Source organism: Chrysochloris asiatica, unplaced genomic scaffold, assembly GCF_000296735.1.
Source record: "Chrysochloris asiatica unplaced genomic scaffold, ChrAsi1.0 scaffold00018, whole genome shotgun sequence".
Lineage (NCBI taxonomy): Eukaryota > Metazoa > Chordata > Mammalia > Afrosoricida > Chrysochloridae > Chrysochloris > Chrysochloris asiatica.
In genome coordinates this window covers 23,771,167-23,778,205 of record NW_006408536.1, presented here as the reverse complement: position 1 = coordinate 23,778,205, position 7,039 = coordinate 23,771,167, and positions in this window count along the sequence as shown.

Below are 7,039 nucleotides of genomic sequence, written 5' to 3'. Positions count from 1 at the left end.
ACAAACGAGGGAGCTTCTAAAAGTTCCTGGAAAAATGAAATGAAAAAAGATAAGATTTTTCCATGAAGCTTTTGAAGCTTCCTTGTGTATTTTTTTATTAAGTATAACTGTGTATGTAGATTTATATATGAATGATCAGTGTGTTACTCATTCTGATGAGAGTCCTTCTTGGGCAGAAGTTGGCTGGAGTGGGTTTATGGAGTAAGATACTTGAAAGTAGAGGAAGTGCGAGGTGACTCCTGACCTAGGGTGACTCCTGAGGTTATTGAAATACCAGCAGTTTACATGTTTGAGTTTTGGATTTTCAGACTGTCCTTAAGGCAGATGACATGCTTAGGTGAACCCAGTGGCTGATGTGCCTGTATGGATTTATTCCATGTTATAATGTGACAAGCCATTCAATTCTTCAGGACTGCCAGTGCTTTCCACTGGAAAGTCCAACTTATTCCTAGACTGAAGCTAGAATGCTGGCAGACCTATAGCACTATGTGAGGAAAAGAGAAGTATCAGCATGCCCTAGACACTGAAGTTTGTTGCCAGCTCCTAGGACACCTCATTCTCACCAGTCCCTTCCCCTCCTTAAACGTATTTAGTTCTTGCAACTGTTTTGTTGGCTCTGGCCCTCAGTGGCTACAAAATTATGCTCTTTACTCATGTAAGGGAACGGAAGTGACTGGATAAACACATTACTTGTCATTATTGAAAACCTCAACATGGCTTCTTCCTGGCTGCCTATTTAATGCAAAATTACCTACTGTGCCAGGGAGGAAAAAAAAACAAGGAAGACACAGGGAAGAGATTCTCTATCAAGATGGGAACATTAGTAGGAGATTTTATTTGTAGTTAAAGTGCTATTTATTAAATATAGGAGGAATATCTAAAAGTGCATACATAATCCAGTATTCCGTCAATTTGAAGTTTAAAGGAACTCCAAATGAATACAAATTTGTTTCAAACTTTTATCTATATGAAAATATTTGTTTATAAGTTTGATCAAATTATATATATTTTATACAGTTTTTAACATTTTAGAAATAATTTCCCTTGATTTTACATTTTCATCTTAAAAATGTTTAATAGTTATAAAACATCACATTGTGTTTATATACTATATCTATAATAATTTCCTTGCTATTGGATGCAAATGCTGGTTTATCCTATTATATATAAATAACTGGTGTAAAAATCTTCAGTCATATGGATTTTTCTTCTTTTGGATTTTTATATTTCTTCAGTTCTTAAATACACATTTTCAGTAGATATGAGGATACATTTTTGTATAAAGATAGCATTTTTCCCCTTAAAAAGTTATTGTTAAATTTATGTTACATCTTAAAATTAATATTTAAGATTGGACAAATATAATATTTCTATAATATAAATTTGGAATAAAGAGTTTACTGAGTTAAAAGGTATAAGAAGATTTATGAAACTTGATATGTGTATGAAAATTTCTTCTGAAGAACTTTACCAATAACATCAGCAGTACGTGTTGCTGTTTTCCTAAAGCTTCACCAACATAAAGATTTTACTTTTTTCTTTGATTTTAATAGCTTTAATTGTTGTAAATTATTTCCTCATTATTATTTCATTTAACAATTCTATTTTTTATATGTGAAGGAGCTATTGATATAAAAAGAACAAAAGATAAAATTCAAAGATATCTGAAGAAACATTAAACAGATAAAGATTTGATGTTTACTCGGTAATTTAGAAAGAAAAAAGTAAGAGATACTGTCCCATTACCTGGCTCTTCCATTTTCATGTTATTTCTGCTCTTCTGACATTGGCAAAATTGGAAGTATTCTAGGCTATCATTTCTTTATAGAATCATAACAGTTTTGAGCTCCATGAACCCTTAGGAATCATCTGGTCAATCCTCTGATTTTACATATGTGTGATGCAGTGAATTATTGAATATCTCTTATAACCACTGCTTGACTAGCAGCTCTGGTAGCGTAGTGGTTATGAGTTGGGCTGCTAACCTCAAGGTCAGCAATTCAAAACTACCAGCGTTTCCATGGGCAAAAGATGAGACTTTCTGCTTCCATAAAGATTTACAGCCTCAGAAACCCTATACAGTGTCGCTATGGGTCGGAACCGACTCGACAGCGCTTAACAACAACATAGCCATAGTTTTTGTAACTCCCACTGAACAACTTTTTCCTGATAGGTCTGAGTAAGAGAAAGTGGAGGAAGATGCTGGTAGAATTATATGGTTTCGTTGTGAGGAATTGTTAACAGGACTGATTGTGATTGTGAAAACTTGGAACTATTATATGGGTGTAAAATGAGTCATCTCTGAAGCATAAAGGGGGATCTCATTACCACCAAGAGAGAAGAGCCCCGAGTGGAGTGTGCCCTTTAGATCCTGAGATTCCTGTGTAGCAGCAGAACCAAGAACACTAGATAAGGGTGGTAGGCTCTTGGGCCACAGAGCAAGTAAAGCTTAGGACCTTCTGGCAGGAGGCTCAATTGTGGAATGTGGTGCCTGCCTTTAGGCACTTAATTGGGAGAGCTAGCTTTGCTGATCCATGGAGCTTGAGCTGGGTGTCTTTGGGCTGAGGTTTATAATGGAGTCGAGTGCCCTTTGAGCATTTATTGACAGCAGTAAAGGAGCTTTGTAATATTGCTCCAGTATGGCAGAGGGCAGGTCAAGGCACTAAGGGCTAGAGAGAAGCCTGTCTATTGTCATGGCAGAGAATAGGCTATTCTCACCAAAGAACTGTGTCCTGAACATTTCTGGTTCTGTTAATTTACTTAATAACCCCATAATTGTGTATGTGGTCTCAGTTCTTATGGCCATTTCAGTAACTATTGAACCCAACTGAGCAGTAGAGTGTGTTATGGAAACGATTGTTGGTGTCAGAACTGGTAAAGAAGGTATGTCTGAATGTTGTCCCATAGGAATCAGCCTTGGGCTGATGCTGAGTTAGATTCTCCTTTCGCCTGGTTAAGAGGAAGTCAGACACGGCTTCCTCGTGTCTTTTTTTTTTTTTTTTTTAAATATGATTTTTAAAGAAACTTTAAGAAAAATTCTTTTAACATTTTATTGTGAATTTGTTGTTGTGAAGTGCTATCAAGTCGATTCCGAGCCATAGTGACCCTGTATAGGGTTTCCAAGGAGCAGCTGGTGAGCTTGAACCACCAACCTTGCAATATCAAACGACTTTGCAGTCTGACGCATTAGCCCACAGCACCACACCAGGACTCCTATTGTGAATTAGGTCAGGGTTTATAGAGCAAATCAGTTTTTCATTCAACAAGTCAAATACATCGTTTTATGTCATTGATTGAAGTCCCTACAATGTAACATCCCTTATGCTATTTCCTCCCGGTTTGTTTCCATTCTTCCTTCTTTGCCAACCTTTCTGAACTTTGCCCATTTGATCTCAAATGTTTGATTCATCTATGGACTGCATGCTTCCCTAGTGTTATTGTACCTGTTATAGACCCGACTATTGTTTGGAGTCCTGGTGTGGTGCTGTAGGATAAGCACTGGACTGCAAGGTTGGTTTGAACCACAAGGTCAGTGATTCAAACTCACCAGCCAAAACCCTATACAGGGTCTCTATGAGTCAGAATCTACTTGACTACACTTAGCAACATTGTTTGGTTGAGATTTGAGCCACAGGAGTGAGTTCAGGTTCAGCCAGTCTCTGTCTGATTGGTAAGCCTGGTCTTTTTAATGAATGAGTTTGGGTCCACAGTTTTCTCCCATTCTATCCAGGACTTTCTAATGTGATTGATCCCTTTTTGAGATGTGGGTTGTGGTAGCTATTATAGTTCTTTTAATTTCAAGGTTGTGGAGGCTGAGAGTCACATGCTCCATTGGACTAATCATTTCCATGTGATCTGGTGTGGCGCTGTAGGATATGCACTGGACTGCTAACTGGAAGGTTGGCAGTTCAAACCTATCCGTTGCTCCTTAGGACCCCTATACAGGGTCACTGTGAGTTGTTGTTACTGACTTGCCAGCAATTAACACCAACAACCCTCTAGTTAGTCATTTAGCACTGCAAATATAATCTATTTTAGATCGGTACAAAACTGGTCCTGATGAGGTAGTCAGTCGTGCTTCCACCGTCTAATCTTCTTTACCGACTGTCTAAATGCCAACGGTTCCTCTGACAGTGCCCCTTCTTATCTGGGCTCCATAATTTGTTGTAATGGCCACAGACAACTCACAGACCACACTCACACTCAACTCTAGCTCCAAGGGGCAACAAATCTAACTCTCCAACTAAGTACCTGGAGGGACCCCACTCCACAAGTGAGCCCCCTTCCCAAGGGCACTCAGCTTTACTTGCTCCATGGGCTAGGAAGCCCACTGCTCTGTCTGGTCTCTGACTCTTGGTTCTGCTGTTGATATTCCTCTGCCACTCCTCTAGCCAAAACTTTTTGTCCCTGGGTCAAGGAGGTTCAGTGTGCAGGGATCTCAGGGTTCAAAGGCTCTTTCTTCTTGATGGTAGTTAGATGCCACTTCTGCTTCCGAGATGGCACATTTTATACCCAGCAGGATGGTTGTTGTTGTTAAGTACCGTGGAATCGGTTCTGACTCATAGTGACCCTGCGCAGAGTTTCCGTGGCTGCAAATCTTTATGGGAGTAGACAGCCTCATCTTTCTCCCGCGGAGCAGCTGGTAGTTTCAAACTGCCGACCTTGAGGTTGGCAGCCTGATTTGTAACCACTACGCTACCAGAGCTCCTTCAGCAGGATGGTAAAATTGATCGATCACAGTGAACCCTGGTAACAATCACTCACAGCTGAATCATATACTACATCAGCATCTTTCCCCACCTTCTCTTACCCTTCTCTTGACCCATCAGGAAAAAGTCATTTGGTAGGCTTTTTAAAAAGACATGGCCAGAGGTGGGAGTCCTGGTGTGGTGCTGTGGGTTCATGTGCTGCATGGAAAGTCATTTGAACCACAAGGTTGGCAGTTCAAGCTCACTAGCCGCTCCTCGGGAACTCTATACAGGGTCGTTGTGGATTGGAATTGACTTGACAGCACTTAACAACAACAACAGCAACAACAACAACAACAATGGCTAGAGGTAGGAGCCCTGGTGGTATAATGGGTTATGTACTGGGCTGCTAAGGCCAAGGTCAGCAGTTCCTGTCTACCAGCCACTCCGTAGGAGAAAGATGAGACTTTCTTCTCCTGTTAAAGATTTACAGCCTTTGAAACCCTATGCAGGGTCACTGTGAGTCGGAACTGATTTGACACACCACCACCATGTCTAGAAGAGACAGTAAATAATTCAGTGCCTCACAATCTCCCTCCCCTCCTACCCTTGTAACCATCAAAGAATGTTTCTTTTTGTGTGCAAACCTTTTCGTGACTTTTAAAAATAGTGGTCTCAAACAATATTTGTCATTTTGTAATTAACTTATTTCACTCAAAATACTGACCCTCCAGTTTTATCCGTGCTATGAGAAGTTTCACAGGTTCATTGTCATTCTTTATTTTTGCATAGTACTCCATTGTGTGTATGTATTCTAGTTTGCTTATCCATTCTGCTGATGGGCATTTAGGTTGTTTCCATTTTTTTCCTATTGAAAATAGTGCTGTGATCAGCATGGGTGTGCATATATGAGGGGGCTTTAAAAAGTTTGTGAAAAAATGGAATTAAAAGATAATATAATTTTTCCATGAACTTTTTGAAGCACCCCTCATATCTATTCATCTCACGGCTCTTACTTATCTAGGCTATAAACCTAGTAGTGGGATTGCTGGACTATATGGCAGTTCTATTTTCAACTTTTTAAGGACGTGCCATACCATTTTCCATAGTGGTTACACCATTTTATGGCTCCACCAACAGTATGTGATGTCTCATCAGCAGTCTCTCCACACCCTCACCAGCATTTGTGGTTTGATGGGTTTTTTTTTTAATTTGCTGTTAATGCTGGCATGAGATGATACCTCACTGTTGTTTTCATTTGCATCTCTCTCGTGGGTAATGATTGAAGGCATTTCTTTGTTTGTTGGCCACCTGAATATCTTGTAAGTAGCAGTGCTGAGATTTGGCACCAAGGTTTCTATCTAACTACATGTCACACTGTCTTTGTGGTGCAAATCCACAACTGGGTATTATGAAGTTTAAGCTTAGGATATACTAATTCTTAGTCAATAAATTAGTCAAGCAAGTAAATTCTGAGAATCCCTGAGTTAAGATTATAGAACTAAACATAAAATTACCTACAGCTGAATCTTCTGCAAAAAAACGAGAACCACTCCCCATAACAGACTTATGTAATGAATTCTGAGTAAGATGCTTAGCACCTCAGATTTGTAGGTGATTAAAGCCTCTGGGGAATGGAATCACCAGACTCATAAATTTCCCTCGCTGAAGATTCAGCCTCATTATTTATTGAATATTGATGCTGTGCTCATCTTTTCCTAACTAAATTAGTACTTGGGTTTTACTTCTAAAGAATGGCATATCCCATCACCTTTATCACTGTGATTGCTAATCTGTCATAGTTGTATAAAATGCTCCAACAACTGCTAACCTGAATGCCAGGCTTTTCTCAATCTGTGACAGCAAAATTAAGTCACACTTCCATCTCAAACCCAAACTACTATGACATGCTCAAGTCAGCAAAATTGCTGGAAATGGGCCTTCCTCAGATTGTTTCCCTAGCTCTTTCTGCTGTCCCCAGGATACTTACTAGATATTCAGGTAACCAACAAACATAGAGAAATGTTTGCAATCCATTATCCATTTAACAAACCTTTTGCTTTTGTTTTGTTGTTAAGTGACATAGAATCTATCTAACCCATAGCGACCCTGTTTAGGGTTTCCAAGGAGCAGCTGCTGAGCTTGAACCACTGACGTTGCAGTTCAAATGACTTTGCAGTCTGACTTATAGCAACCCTGTAGGGCAGAGAAGAACTGCGGCATAGGGTTTTCAAGATTACCAAAGCAGATGCCGTATCTTTCTCATGGGGCGGCTAGTAGGTTCAAAACACCAACCTGTTGAGCAGTAAAGTGCTTTAACCATTGTTCCTCATAAATATCTAAGACCAGTT